The sequence below is a fragment of the Myxine glutinosa genome, chromosome 5 (genome assembly GCF_964187855.1).
Source record: "Myxine glutinosa chromosome 5, kmMyxGlut1.1, whole genome shotgun sequence".
Taxonomy (NCBI): Eukaryota; Metazoa; Chordata; class Myxini; order Myxiniformes; family Myxinidae; genus Myxine; species Myxine glutinosa.
In genome coordinates, this window is record NC_136265.1 from 180,936,868 (window position 1) to 180,952,479 (window position 15,612).

The following is a 15,612-nucleotide window of genomic DNA, read 5'->3' on the forward strand; positions in this document are numbered from 1 at the left end:
CCCCGGACGCTCTATTCCGGGCGTTGTTTCGACGCCAGTTGCCGGCACGAGTCCGCCTCGCGTTGGCCGGTTCTGCGACGACGGAACCCCGGGCTCTCGCTGCAGAGGCCGACAGGTTCTTCGCGGCTTTGGACACCCAGGCGAGTTTTGGCGCGGCCGTCGCGGCTATCGGGGCTGATGCTGATGCTGACCCTGATGCTGATGCACCACACCTCGTGGATCTCGAGGCTGATGCGCATTTCGTGTCCGCTGCCACGCCCCACCCACCGCCGCAGCGAAACCGCGGCCTCCGCCGCCTTCGCCGCAAACCTGGTGTTTTTTCCACGCGCAGTTCGGCCACAAGGCTCGGCAATGTCGCCCGCCGTGCTCATTCGGCAGGTCGGGAAACGCCCGGGCCGGCCCTCGGTAGTGGCACTGAGCGCCGGCCGTGCAAACAGCCTACTGTTCATCACGGACACCTTATCCGGGCGCCGTTACCACACGGGAGCGCAGGTGAGTGTCGTTCCCACCGGTATGTCCGACAAGCAGTTCGCGGGCCGGAGCCCCACGCTGCTTGCCGCCAACGGTACGTCCATTCGCGCGTACGGAAAACGCTGCCTTTCTCTGCGGTTCGGAGGGCAGGTTTTCCGGTGGTCGTTCGTCACTGCCGACGTGCCTATGGCACAGCTCGGCGCGGACTTCCTCTGTGCCAATGGCCTGTTGGTCGACGTAAAGCACAGAAGGCTTGTCCAGGCTGAGACGTTCAGCTCGCTCGCGTGCACGCTGCCCGCCTCGTTGAGCAGCTCCCGGAGCGGCTCATTGAGCGGCTCGCTGAGCGGCTTGCTGAGCGATTCGGTTCCGGCCAGGTTCATCTGTACGCTTCCGGCAACGAACGAATTCACCCGCCTCCTCGCGGGTTTCCCGGCCCTCACGCGGCCCACCTTCTCGGCGGGGGCCGTCAAGCACGGGGTGGAACACCACATCCCCACCGCCGGGCCACCGGTCTACGCCCGGGCACGCCGCCTCGAACCGACGAAGCTCGCCGTAGCTAAAGCGGAGTTCGCTACGCTGGAGCGGCTCGGCATCGTGCGGCGCTCCGAGAGTGCTTGGGCATCGCTGCTTCACATCGTGCCAAAGCCCGGCGGGGGATGGCGACCGTGCGGGGACTACCGGCGCCTCAACGACGCCACCACCCCCGACCGCTACCCCGTCCCCCACATCCAGGACTTCTCCGCCCGGTTGGCGGGCATGTCCTTCTTTTCAAAGGTGGACATCATACGCGGCTACCATCAGGTCCCCGTCAGGCCGGAAGACATCCCAAAGACGGCGGTCATCATGCCGTTCGGGCTTTTCGAATTTCTTCGGATGCCCTTCGGTTTGAAAAATGCGGCTCAGGCGTTCCAGCGACTTATGGACAGCGTCTTGCGCGACTTGGATTTTATATACGTCTACCTGGACGACATCCTCGTCGCCAGCGCGTCCCGCGAAGACCACCTTCACCATCTCCGCACGCTCTTCGAACGTCTGGGCCAGCATGGCCTCATCGTGAACCCCGCTAAGTGCCGGTTCGGCGTCGCCGACATCGACTTTTTGGGGCACCGCGTCATGAGGCACGGGGCCGTCCCCCTACCGGCCAAGGTGGAGGCGGTGAGGGGGTTTCTGCGCACCCACACGATTAAGGGGCTCCAGGAGTTCCTGGGCATGGTGAACTTTTACCATCGGTTCCTGCTCCGCATTGCTCAGCTCCTGCGGCCCCTCCACGAGGCCCTCCGAGGGAAGCCGGGCAAAGGTGACGTTACCTGGACCGAGCAGATGGACGCGGCGTTCGCGGGCGCGAAGCTCACCTTGGCTAACGCCACCATGCTCGCGCACCCGGCGCCCGATGCACCGATCGCCCTCACCACCGACGCCTCGGACTACGCGGTGGGCGCGGTGCACGAGCAATGGGTGCGTGGTGCTTGGCAACCGCTGGCATTCTTCAGCCGGCAGCTTCACCCGCCCGAACGCCGTTACAGTACCTTCGACCGCGAGTTGCTCGGGCTTCACCTGGCGGTCAGGCACTTCCGCCATCTGCTCGAGGGCCGTGTGTTCACGGCCTTCGTCGACCACAAGCCGCTTGTCTTCGCGATGGGCAAGGTCACCGAGCTGTGGTCGGCCTGGCAGCAGCGTCACCTCTCGGCCGTGTCCGAATACACGACGGACATCCAGCACGTCGCGGGAAAGGACAACCCGGTGGCGGATTGCCTTTCCCGGTCCGTCGCCCACGCGGTCCACCTTGGCATCGACTATGCCCGGATGGCGGCGGACCAGGCCGCCGACCCCGGTGTCCAGGCCTTGCGGACCGCCGTCACGGGCCTCCGCGTCACCGGGTGCCGTTCGACGGCGCGGGCACGGCCCTCTTGTGTGACGTCTCCCTCGGGCGGCCTCGCCCCATCGTGCCCGCAGGCTGGCAGCGCCAGGTTTTTGACGCCATCCACGGCCTGTCCCACCCAGGCACGAAGGCCTCCCAAAGGTTGGTCGCCGACAAGTTTGTCTGGCATGGCCTCCGGAAGGCCGTCCGCGGCTGGACCAGGACGTGCCTCGCGTGCCAGCGCGCGAAGGTGCACCGGCATACCCAGGCCCCATTGGCCCCGTTTACGGTGCCGGCACATAGGTTCGACCACGTGCACGTGGACCTGGTGGGACCTCTGCCCCCCTCGCGGGGTTTCACCCATGTCCTTACCATTGTGGACTGCACCACCCGGTGGCCGGAGGCCGTGCCTTTGGCGGCGACGACGGCGGCGGACGTCGCGCAGGCGTTCATCGCCACCTGGGTCGCCCGGTTCGGCGCCCCCTCGGACATCTCGTCCGACCGCGGCCCCCAGTTCACCTCGGAGCTCTGGGCCGCGGTCACGCGGGGGCTCGGGGTCCAGCTGCACCGAACCACGGCTTACCACCCCCAGGCCAACGGCCTGTGCGAGCGGTTCAACCGCTCGTTGAAGGCCGCGCTCTGGGCCACCCTCCGCGACGGCGGCTGGGTCGACAGGCTCCCCTGGGTCCTGCTGGGCCTCCGGACGGCGCCCAAGGAGGACCTGCGTGCATCCGCGGCGGAGTTGGTCTTTGGACAACCGCTGCGGGTGCCGGGCGAGTTCCTCCCCGACCCCACGGCACCTTGGTCCGCGGCGCAGGAGCGCTCCGCGCTGCAGGAGACCTCCCGGAGTTTCGCCCCGGTGCCGACGGCGCACCACGGGCACCCACCCACGCACGTCGCCCCGGAGCTTTGCACCGCGGAGTATGTCTTCGTCCGGCACGATGCCCACCGGACAGCACTGCGGCCCCCGTACGACGGGCCTTTCCGCGTGCTGGAGACCGGAGTGAAATACTTCACCTTGGACATCGGCGGTACTCCCGACCGCGTCTCGGCGGATCGACTCAAGTCGGCCCACTTCGACGTGGACCACCCACCGCCGGTGGCACGCCGCCCCCCGGTCCGGCACCCATCCCGGGTACAGCCGGGGGCATCCCAGCTGGCATCCCTGCACCCCGGATGCCGCCGGTCGCCAGAGGGCGCTTCGGCCGGGTCATCCGTTTGCCACGCAAACTGGCCCTCCAGGTGCGCGGGAATTCTGGGGGGGCGCGTGTGGCGGACACGAAAGCCCACTGGCGTGGTGACATCATTCCGCGCACCAAGTGGGCGGCGGCCACGCCCTAGGGGTAGGCGTGGCCTCAGGATATACACCGGGCGCGCAGCCCGGAGCGCGCCAGTGCTACAGTGACCTCTTGTCAATAAAGACACTTTTGTTTTAACTGCGTTGTCCGCTTCCTCCTTGGTAGCAAGTAAGCGTGCGTAGCACCGCGCTTCAAGTGGAACGTTCATCTATCAGAGAGTGGGCCTGTCTGAGTGCGGTACATGATTAATGAGTGGAACGTTCATCCAACAGAGAGTGGGCCTGTCTGAGTGCGGTACATGATTAATGAGTGGAACGTTCGTCCAACAGAGAGTGGGCCTGTCTGAGTGCGGTACATGATTAATGAGTGGAACGTTCGTCCAACAGAGAGTGGGCCTGTCTGAGTGTGGTACATGATTAATGAGTGGAACGTTCATCTAACAGAGAGTGGGCCTGTCTGAGTGTGGTACATGATTAATGAGTGGAACGTTCATCCAACAGAGAGTGGGCCTGTCTGAGTGTGGTACATGATTAATGAGTGGAACGTTCATCTAACAGAGAGTGGGCCTGTCTGAGTGTGGTACATGATTAATGAGTGGAACGTTCATCTAACAGAGAGTGGGCCTGTCTGATTGCGGTACATGATTAATGAGTGGAACATGAATCTGACAGAGTGGACCTGTCTGAGTGTGGTATATGATTAATGAGTGGAACGTTCATCTGACAGAGAGTGGGCCTGTCTGAGTGCGGTACATGATTAATGAGTGGAACATGAATCTAACAGAGAGTGGGCCTGTCTGATTGCGGTACATGATTAATGAGTGGAACATGAATCTAACAGAGTGGGCCTGTCTGAGTGCGGTACATGATTAATGAGTGAAACGTTCATCTAACAGAGAGGGAGCCTGTCTGAGTGCGGTACATGATTATTGATTAATGAGTGGAACGTTCATCTAACAGAGAGTGAGCCTGTCTGAGTGCGGTACATGATTAAGGAGTGGAACGTTTATCTAACAGAGAGTGGGCCAGTCTGAGTGTGGTACATGATTAATGAGTGGAACGTTCATCTAACAGAGAATGGGCCTGTCTGAGTGCGGTACATGATTAATGAGTGAAACGTTCATCTAACAGAGAATGGGCCTGTCTGAGTGCGGTACATGATTAATGAGTGAAACATGAATCTAACAGAGAGTGGACCTGTCTGATTACGGTACATGATTAATGAGTGGAACATGAATCTAACAGAGTGGGCCTGTCTGAGTGCGGTATATGATTAACTAGCAAAGGTACCCGGCGTTGCCCGGGTTCCAAATATGTAGAAAGTAAATGACTTGACTTATCGCAAGTTGTTATGTAGTTCATGTTGTATGTAATTATATGTACATAACATAAGAACTTGCTATAAGTTAAGTCATTTAAGTTAAAAAAGAGTGAGTAAGTTGGTGATTTCGGTTCAAGTTCAATCCATTTAGGGACTATATCTCAGAATGGGCCACATTTGGTGGCTTCACAAATTTTTGCCACTGCTGGGATTGGAATGCGGATCGTCTGCGTGGCAAGCAAGCACATGATCCACTGGGCCACCAGCACTGCCTAGGTTTTAGTCAGCAAGAGCTCTGGGGTAGACAATATTTATTGTTCTGCCGTTTGGTGCTCTGATGAAAAGATGTGTGCTTGCCCCAACACGTGAGCATGCAATGTCGAGTTGACCATGAGAGAAACATGGACTTGTCAGTTCAACTCCAGCAACCTTGAGAGACTGTCCCTGAGACTTGTTGATGGTCATAGCAAAAGATAGTCTCACTGGAAACTGAAGGCGCTTGAACTGAAATGGCATATCTGTTGGCATGATGGGAATCTGTGGAATAAAAACATCCTCTCCCTTGGCAGAACCAGTCATAATGGTGGCTTCGATCACATTGGCATAAGAGTTTTGACAGCGAGTCTTGTACTGTTACAGAGTTTTGGTGCATCCAAATTTCGTAGCAACATAATGGGGGCTCCCACTTTCAGTTGCAGATTGTGAGGTGGAACGCCAGTGAGCTGAAGAGAGTTTAGAAACTTTGTTGGATAGTTTTTTTTTGTATACTGAATCGAGGCTCGTGAAAGAGCTAACATTTACTTCACAAACAAATCAACCAGACAAACAAAATATATAAAAAGAGGGAGCGGAAGACAAGATGGGGAGAGAAGGGGAAGCACACAAACACAACATCCGAGAGCAGGGAGATGTGTGGAAGGGAGAGGGCCCGGGGGGAGGAGGCATGGGAAGGGGGGGGGGGGGCGGGAGAGGGAGAAGTATAAAAGACAAGGACACCAAGGACTTCCTGGACAGAAGTTGGTATTTCAAAAAAGTGGAATTGGGGTGAAATTAGCGGGGGTAGAAAAGATCAAGGTTTTGGATGGGGGAAGATAAGAGATGGTGGTGAACAGCTGTTTTAAAGACTTGGAGGGTGGAGTGGGATTGAAGAGAGTGAGGGAGTTTGTTCCAGAGGCGGGAGAAAAGAGGAATGAAGGAGTGAAGGTGAGCAGAGAGTCTTGATTTTGGCAGTTTAACCATAAGAGGGTTGCAGGCAGATCTTGTGCGACCTGTAGGAATATTTGCAGGACAGAGCCCAGAGAGAGCTGGGGGGGGCAAGGCCAGACTGGAGTCGGTAGAAGACGGAAAGACCACCAACCTGCCTGCAGTGAGTGAGTGAGAGGCCCTTGGAGTTAGCTTCATCGCGGGAGATTCCAATGATTCTGAATGCTTTGGTTTCAACAGCGTGAAGGCGAGCTAGGTGTGAGGCAGGAGCACCAGCCCAGAGGGGAGAGCAGTATTCCATTGAGCTGCGGATGAAAGCCTTGTATGTGGTGAGGAGCTCAGGTGTGCCAAGGAAGGACTTCGCACGACGGAGGATGCCCAGTCGGCGACTGGCTTTGGAGGCCAGATTTGAAATGTGGTTTTCCCAGGAAAGATCATGGCAGATAGTGAGACCCAAAAGCTTGAGTGACAGAACTTCTTGGAGAGGATTATTCAGAAAGTGGATGGGAGGGTTGTCCAGTCGGTCTTTTCGGAGAGACATCGTAAGAGTGTGAGATTTGTCAGGATTGAAAGACATGTTCCACTTGTTTGCCCAGTCTGTGATTTTGTCAAGGTCTGCAGAGAGTGAGGAGGCTGCAGACTGCCCATCTGAGGGATGAAGAATGGAGCGACAGAGAGTAGAGTCGTCAGCAAAGAGATAGAGAGGATTTTCAAGAGAGTCAGAGAGATCATTGATGAAGACCAGAAAAAGCACAGGGCCCAGAACACTGCCTTGGGGAACTCGAGCCTGAACAGGAAGAGGAGATGAGAGAACCCCATTCAGGGCCACACGTTGACTACGACTAGAGAGGAAGTCCGCCAGCCATGCGTGGAGATTTCCATGGATACCAAAAGAGGAGAGTTTGGTGAGCAGAGCGGGGTGCCAGACCGTATCGAAGGCACGTGATATGTCAAGGGAGACTGCTCTAATTTCCTGTTTGGCATTGAGGACCTCCATCCATTGTTGAGAAAGCAGAAGCAGCATGTCCAGAGTGGAGTGTTCAGGTCTGAAACCAAATTGATGATCAGAGATCAAGCCATTGGAGAAGAGGAAAGATTTCATATCTGAAGCAATGATGGATTCCATGACTTTGCTGATAATTGGGAGAAGGCTGATTGGTCTGTAGTTGCTGGGATCTGTTTTTGCACCTTTTTTGTGCAAAGCGGTGATGTTGGCAGATTTCCAAGCAGATGGAAGATGACCTTGAGCAAAAGAGAGGGTGAAGAGAACAGAGAGAGGGAGTGAAAGAGCGGAAGAACATGATTTTAGGACCCGTGGGCTGATGCCGTCAGGTCCAGTTGCAGAATCAGAGTCGAGGGTTGACAGAAACTTTTCCACCTTGTCAGGAGGAAAGGACACAGAGTCCAGGAGCAGCTGGGTACGACTGGGTACGGTGGGTACAGAGAGGGATGGGTTTGGGACACAAGATTTAGAGGCAAACACAGAGTTGAGGCATTCAGCTTTTTCACGTGCGGAGTCAGCCGTGTGGCCATTTGAGATGAGGGAGGGGATGGAGGGGGAACAAACACCAGAAAAAGATTTGACCAGACGCCACCAGGATTTGGAAGAGGGAGACAGATAAGAGAGTTCGGTCCTGAGAACGGAGAGATATTGTTTCCTGGCTCTCCTGAGGGTGGACACACACTTGTTTCGGGCTTTGTGAAAGGAAATGAGATTTCCTTCCGTTGGATTTGCTTTCCAGGAGACGAAAGCAAGTTGTTTCTGGGCAATAGCCTCACCACAAGATTCCGTGTACCATGGACGGGAGGAAGGGTATGACAACTGAAGACGAGATGGGATAAATCTGTGCATGAGAGAGAGCAATTTACTTTGGAAGAGTTCCCAGGATGAGTTGATGTCAGAGGCAGTAGAGATGGGAGACCAGTCCAGATGATTGATGGCTGCTTGAAGACCGTGCCAGTTGGCCTGAGTGAAATGCCAGACTCGTCGACGCCGAGGAGGCTCTCTGAGAATGGTCAGAGAGATGTCCACTTTAACAAGCACATGATCAGAAGAGCCGATTGGAGCAGAAGAAGAGCAGCAGACATTTTCAGGGAAGTTAGTCATAACCAAGTCCAGAAGAGAAGATGCTCCGTTGACTGAGATCCAGGTTGGGAAATTGACGGATTGAGTCAGTCCCAGTGAGTCACAGAAGTCCTTTGCTGAAGAGCCATGGCTGGTGAGAGAGGTACCCACCCCCAGCCAACTGGCATGGTGACAGTTGAAATCACCACATATGAGGAAGAGAGAGTTGGGATGGGTAGATAGAAGTTGGTCCATATTATCAGACAGTGAGATGTAGATGGAGTCATCACTGTTTGGTGGACGGTACAACACACATATGAACAAAAGGTGGGAGCATAGGGGAAGCCGTAGCCAAAGGTATTCCTGGGGGTGAGGTGGAGAGAGGGCAGTGCAGGGCGAGTGAGGAAGAGAGTTTTTTTATAAAGATAGCAACCCCACCTCCAGGACGAGGCTCAGGTCTATCATACCGGAGGAGGGAGTAACCTGGGAAAGATACCAAGGAATCAGAGACATCATGAAGGAGGAAAGTTTCTGTTAAGCAGATCACGTCTGGTTTGTCAGAAGCAACCTGTATGGAGAGATTAGTTAAGTTTGAGCGAAGGCCCCGGATGTTTGAGGTCCATACTGTTAAGGAAGAGGAAGGGGGAGCATCGGATACAGAACAGGGGCGGGGGGGGAGTGGTAGGGTAAGATGTGGAAGAGGAGGAAGAGGTAGGGAGAGCTGTTGAAGGTGTGTCAGAGATTACAGAATAGCTTGGAGAAAGGGAAGAATGGGGCAGACAAAAGGTTTGATGGTGATTGGGTGAGGCGCAGTGACGTGTTATTTGAGGAGGGGGAAGAGTGAGGCAGAAGGTTGAGGGAGAAGAAGGTGAAAGTTGGAAGGGGGAAGAAGCGGGGAGGACGCTTTGAGGAGGAGGGGTGAGAGGGGAGTCTAGGAGGGGAGGAGTGAGGGAGAGTCTCGGAGGGGAGGGGAGTGGGGGGAGTTTAGGAGGGAAGGGGCCGGGGGGGAGATTTGAAAGGGATGGGTGATGGGGAAGATTTGGAGGGAAGGGGTGAGATTGGATTTTGAAAAGTGTACGATTAATGGGAAACGAACATTTATTGCAAAATGAGTTTCTTGAGACATTCGAGTCAAAAATACATTTGAGGATGCTGAAGGATGGGTTTTGTTCTGGAGAGTTTAGGGAATGAATGAAAGATGCACTGTAAGAGATGGATTTTTTTTTTTGGAATGCATAGTGTTCGGGAATGTTAAAGGACTCAGGAGGCTCCGATATGACCAAACAGCTTTTACAAAAGTAATGCTTTGTTAACTAATAATTCACTTGTTTCACTATAATAAAGAACTACAATACAATAACGAATTTGGTAATTCAAGTCGTTGGTTCTTCTTCGGTCGGTCTTCTGCGCTGTCCTTGTTCCGTACTCGTTCGTTCCGTTTGGGCAGAGATTCTGATGACAAGTGTGTTGACTCAAAGTATGTTCTCGTTTATATGGGCACCGCCGCGCTAATCCTCTCTCCGCTAAATGCTCCGAGGTCATCCATGCTTGCCCCCCTGCGGGGAAGTTCCTTCACCCACTTTGCATCCCGATGTCCAAACAATAGTACGGGCTTGGGAATGTGTGTTAGCCCGGGGCCGTGATAAAGGTGGACAAAGGAACTCCCAGGTTCCATGTTCTGAGATACATTCCTGACATTCTTACGAACCACCTGGACTACCTGCTCCGTTACTAGTCCCAACCAATGAGTTACACTTCCACAATTCCCTCATCTTTTTGTTTTTGTTTATATTAACCATTAATCTAAACATCAATATAAGTAAACAATCAATCCCCTTAGGCATACACCGTCACCCTGCAAGAATCACAAAACATTTCGTTGGTCATTGACTCCTTCCATATTGTTAATTCAATCTATTTCACTTGCATCACAAATATCCTTGCAAAACAACACTTCACCATCACCAAGATACAACAAATTCACTTCACCATTTTCAAGTTTTATAAAGCATCTGCAACATCTGGCAAAAACGTTTGCCTCCAAACAAATGTTGATTCTTTGTTTGAAAGGAAGGGCTGATCACTTGTGTTTGAATTCAGTTATGAAACATTTTCTTCTGTCTTCATAACACCTGCACTACTTCGTGTAGGATTTCATTGTTGTGGTAACAGTGCGGAGTCATAGACTGACCCTGCTCTCCATGTAGCATTCTTGCCACTCTTGCTGTGAACCATAATGATTCCTGAACAAGGCCTTCGCCCAGTTGTAGTCGACTAGCCTCCTCCCTCATTATGAGTGGGCAGCAAGTATTGGTGTGATGTTGATTGGCCAGCAAGATGTGGAACAGGGATGCCGGATGCATCCACAATGATGTTGGGACCATGTTGTTCAGGTCATCCATGGTCCATACCAGGAGCAACCAGCAGAATCGTGCACAGCTGTTGTGAAAAGGGCACAGCCGTTTGCTTGCAGCTCCATGCTGGTTCCCCGGAAGTTGGTGAAGTAATAATATATGACCCCGCATTTCGTAGAAGTTGCAGGTAAAATGTTGTTGTCCTACAACTTCTGATGTGATGAATGTTCCAAGCCTTCGAACAAGAGTAAGTGATCGCCTTTCTTTCATATGTTGCAGTGTGGTCCAGGCAAATGGTCACATAAATTTCCTTGGTGAAGGTAAGCATCCATCTCCAAGTTACACAGGAGAATGTCTTCATCATTCTTTGAGAAGGAGGGTGTATGCCACGATTAACTTCATTTTTAGCCACAAATTTTCTTTCTCGAACTTCTTCCCAATTCCGTTAGCACTCCCTTCAAAATGTGATCTCGTCTTATCCTTATGCTCAGTCACATCTGAATCTGCTTTCCACACACACTGAATCAGATAGGGTACATCTTACCATGAAATCAGCATAATCATGTATATCTTCCGACAGTTTCACATTCAACAATTTGTTGTTTTTCCTTAACACATTCAAAAAGTTATATTCATTTATATGCGTCACACAAATAATATTCAATCAGGTATGTATTTTACTATTAAACTAAGAATAGCATCCACAATTGCTTTCAGGTTAATATAGTTCAAAAATTAACTCGTGCAGGTATTTTAGCACTACTCAAAGAAAATAAATGCATTTATATCGAGTGTATATGATTACACTCACATACAGGAATATCTAATTCCCAACAAATTTCGCAAACCAACAAATTAAGCATAATGTATTATTATCATAATTTCTCCCCACTTCTTCTTCTTCTTTTTTTTTTTTTTTTTTTCCACAGTGTGTAACTTGTGGTGATAGAAGTTCACCGGTTGACACAATTCACAACATTTTTGTTATGCTGGCTCTTATCTTAACTCTACTGTATTCATTTGCAACATCACTTGATTCATTCTTTTAATCTCGGTATTTATGTCGCCATAAAAGTCTTCCTCTTGTGGTTCCACATTTCTTTCCTCATTCGTCACTTCATGCATTATCATAGTGTTGTTGGTTACCTTATTCAAACACACCGTCACTATCATAGTGTTGTTGGTTACCTTATTCAAACACACCGTCACTAAGGCTTTCAAGCAAGCCACCACTAAAACAATAATTGTCAATATAACTACTAAACCAACAAACAAGTCTGCTACTCCTCCAAATGTGTTTCCCAACCATGCAAAGGCACCTCCTTTTATATAATCGTGGTATCTTGCTCCCTCTTGTCCCACCTGTAGCCATCTGTAAGACATGTGAGCTACCCCTTGTATATGTTCATACCTATAACATAATTATATGTCAATGACATTCAACATTATATACCAAACTAACAAGCTTCCGAAAAGGTAAATAAAGAAAATCCCTTAATATGTCACATAAATCAGATTATTTGTCTTACCCTGGTCCCCCTATCTCCCGGGGTCGAACTAAATCCCTTAATCATGAGTGTAGTTGTGATACATTATCACTCATGCTGTATTAATATCAGTAGGTAATTGTATGTCATGTAGGCAAATAAATGTCACTATCCCAAGTGACAAGTAACCCTGGTGTTGGGCTAGTGGCTAGGGTGCCGGCTTAGGATCCTAGGATCCTGGGTTCGAATCCCCGTCGATCGCTGAATTAACGCCAGGGGGGTTGACTCAGCCTGTCATCCTTCCGAGGTCGGCTAATTGAGTACCAGTTCACTGGTAATTCCCTGTTTGTCGTTAAAGGCGGCAAAAAGGGTTGGCGTCAGGAAGGGCATCCGGCCGTAAAACATTGCTTCAAAAAGGGGACCAAAAAACAACAACAACCACGGTTCCCGGAAAAGGCCAACCCCCGCTTTGTGGGGAAAAATGGCCTCTAAATGTGGTTATTATATATTTTTTATATCCCAAGTAGGAATATCACATGTTGAAAATGTAATGTTTATCGATGCAAGGGGTGTTAAAATGTAATTCAAATGACTGTAAATCACGACTATCATTTATCCGCCACTGAATGTTCTGCTGGGCTGCTAGGTGCAGCCTCATTTTCTGTGGGACCGTCCTCCCTTGCCCCATGTGCTCGTTTGCAATGAGAGGCATGAATCCAACTTTCTACTTTAGGTCCATTTTTTTGTTTCTATTCTTATCAATCTCCTATGGTTTATCAGTTCGTTCCAAAATACCGCAATCAAAGGTTTTAACCAAAGGTTTCTACCAAACTATTTCCAATGTGAACTCAAAATGCCAGTGAAACAATGATTCGAAGAATTAACTTCAAGGGGTCAATAAATTTATTATATAACCAGATCTAATTTTCCCATCCAATAGTTTGCCTTGCCGAGTGTCATATTATAGCACTTTAATAAAACTTCGAAAAATGTCTCTCATCTCAATAAATTCCCTTTTTTTTCCCAAATACTCATCTGTAAATTACATATTCAATTACAGTTTCTCCCAATTTGTTCGGTCTAAATGGCCGCAAAAGTGGCTGCCAGCATGCAGTACCGTTTTTTTTATCTACCAAGCAAGTGCTCGTCCACACAAGACCTCTACCAAAATGTTGTTTGTAAAAACAAATCTGGGATTTCTGATTACATGGATGCACTGTCAGGACATTTTCAGGCTGCTGTTAACAATCCACTATGATAAATTAATTCCCTTACCCACAATCAAATAATTAGTACAAATTGAGGATATTATCCCTATCACATTCATTTATTAATTCATTATGTTGGATCTAATAATTTTTTTTCAATAATTTTCCACTGCTGTAAGGAAGAACAATAGCTCTCATAAGTCTTCGTAATATCGTACTTAATTTACCCAGCATCGAAGAATTTATTTACTATCCATTCTCATCTGTTAACCAGTGACTTTGTTTGAACTCCAAAACTTAAAACTCACAATAGTTCAAACCAGCAAAATTTTCTTTACTATTTTCCCATATCATCTATGCCTAATACACATCCATACATACAGCCCAATTTATATTCTGATCAAATTCAAGTTTATATATATATAAAATCCGTGAGCAGAGTACTCTGGGAAGTCAGTGTAAGACCTCTCCCAAATTTGGCTAATTTTGTACTCCCACATTTTAATGAAGCTCATATCCATAAATAGCTTTGATTCTCATATAAATTCTATCAAAATGGAATCCCAAGATTACTCCCAATTTTACTATCAATGAATGGCTGCTCATAACTCAGCAAATCAAGTCTTTATTCTCCATCTCCCTTGACAAAAGTGATAATTTTCATAATCAAATTATATTTCTATTTTTTTTATTTTACGAATTCTCTCGATATGCGATCCCATCCACATGGAACTATCTATTTTCAGACAAGGCACACTGTCGGTGTCAACGATCTTGTAAGATTGATACACAAAACAACAAACACAAACATTGATACACAAAACACACACACACGCATGCATTATGCATATTTGTTTGCGTTGGAACCATTATTTACAGATCAGGATGGGTGTCAGTTTTTTATTTCAATTTCATAAAATTTGTCCTTCAATTTTATAAATGCTAATACACAAATGGACCAAAAAGTTTATTCTTAGAAAACCCCTATGATGTCACATTGAAATTACCCTTTCAGTTCCCACAATAATTTGTCCAAATTTGACTACACACCCATTTGCATGTCAGTCGACCACTGACCTATCAATCATGCGGAACAATAGTCCGAAATTCCCACCTGATCATCATGTGACTCTTGTCACTTGGTTTCAAAAAATTTGCAACGCAATTGTTCCAAACTTTGTAAATTTAAAATTGCTGTGCCCAAAATAGAAGATCCAATTTTGGCATTTGATCGATTAATTTTATTAATTTGTTAACAAGCAAAAAGAAAAAAAATGAATCATTCTTGCTCCGAAAACTTTTCAGACACAAGAATCATCGACAGTTATTCATGTTTGTCCAGTAATCGAATCTGTTGAGGCCAATCATCATTTGGGATTTGCAGCAATGAAGGCCTAATCGTTGTCTGAGGTATCAGTAAGCACTGGTACCCTTGATCTTGGTTTACCCTATGAGCTTGTCTTCCTGTTGGCATACGGACATCTTCTTCTCCAATGTCCCATCTCTCCACATTTGAAACACCGGTTTCTGTCGTTGCCTGGTCTGTCCACTTGTTGACTTGTCTTTCTGGGCTGCATGTCTGGGTCTTTGGGTTGCCACTCTGACCTCTGGTTATCTCCTGACTCATAGTTGTTGTCTGTTGCATTGTTGCGTTGTTGCATAGAAAACCTATTGCGTTGGTTCGTAGTCATCAGGGCTTGTGTCTGTAGTTGCATCAATTTTTCGGCATTTATAGCACTGTTCCTGGCCTGAATTCGCTGATGATGCAAAGCATAATTCAATATTTCTTGCATCGGCTTGCCTTCCCAAGCAATACACTGTCTTTCCACTTCACTCTTCAATTTTGGCAACAGACCATTAATAAAAAGGGGTTTTAGGGCATTGTCAATTTGTGCCCGGTCTATTCCCGAATATAGTCGAAAAACATCTCGCAATCTGTCTAAATAATCACTAGCATCCTCTCCTGTTTTCTGTTTGCACGTAACCACCTTATTCCAATCAGTCACAGGTGGTAATTTTTGTATGGCGTCTATTAATCTATTTATCTGTGCCATTTTAGCCTCCTTGGGCATGTCTAATTGTCCATTTAGTGCATGTTCCCAGTTTGTCTCACTCATTAATGTCTTCAAAGTGGTGGTATTAGGAATTACCCACTTTAAGAGTATTTCCATGTCTCTTACAGTCGGCAATTGAGTCTCCACAATCAATCGTAGCTCCTCTGCGAATTGAAGTGGATCTGTTTTGATTGATGGCATGTCGCTCTGTAATGCTTTCAATTGATGTATTTGCCAAGGTCTATACATCAACTCTGGGCGTTCCTCATGTGCCCCTGGAAATTGCCGCTGCGG

At 49.1% G+C, this 15,612-nt stretch overlaps 1 protein-coding gene across 6 annotated transcripts in view; it reads left to right on the forward strand.

Moving 5' to 3' along the window:
- LOC137426637 (zinc finger protein 407) overlaps positions 1 to 15,612 on the forward strand; it is a 115,475-nt gene that overhangs the window by 87,943 nt on the left and 11,920 nt on the right. The gene's annotated exons all lie outside the window — the stretch shown is intronic.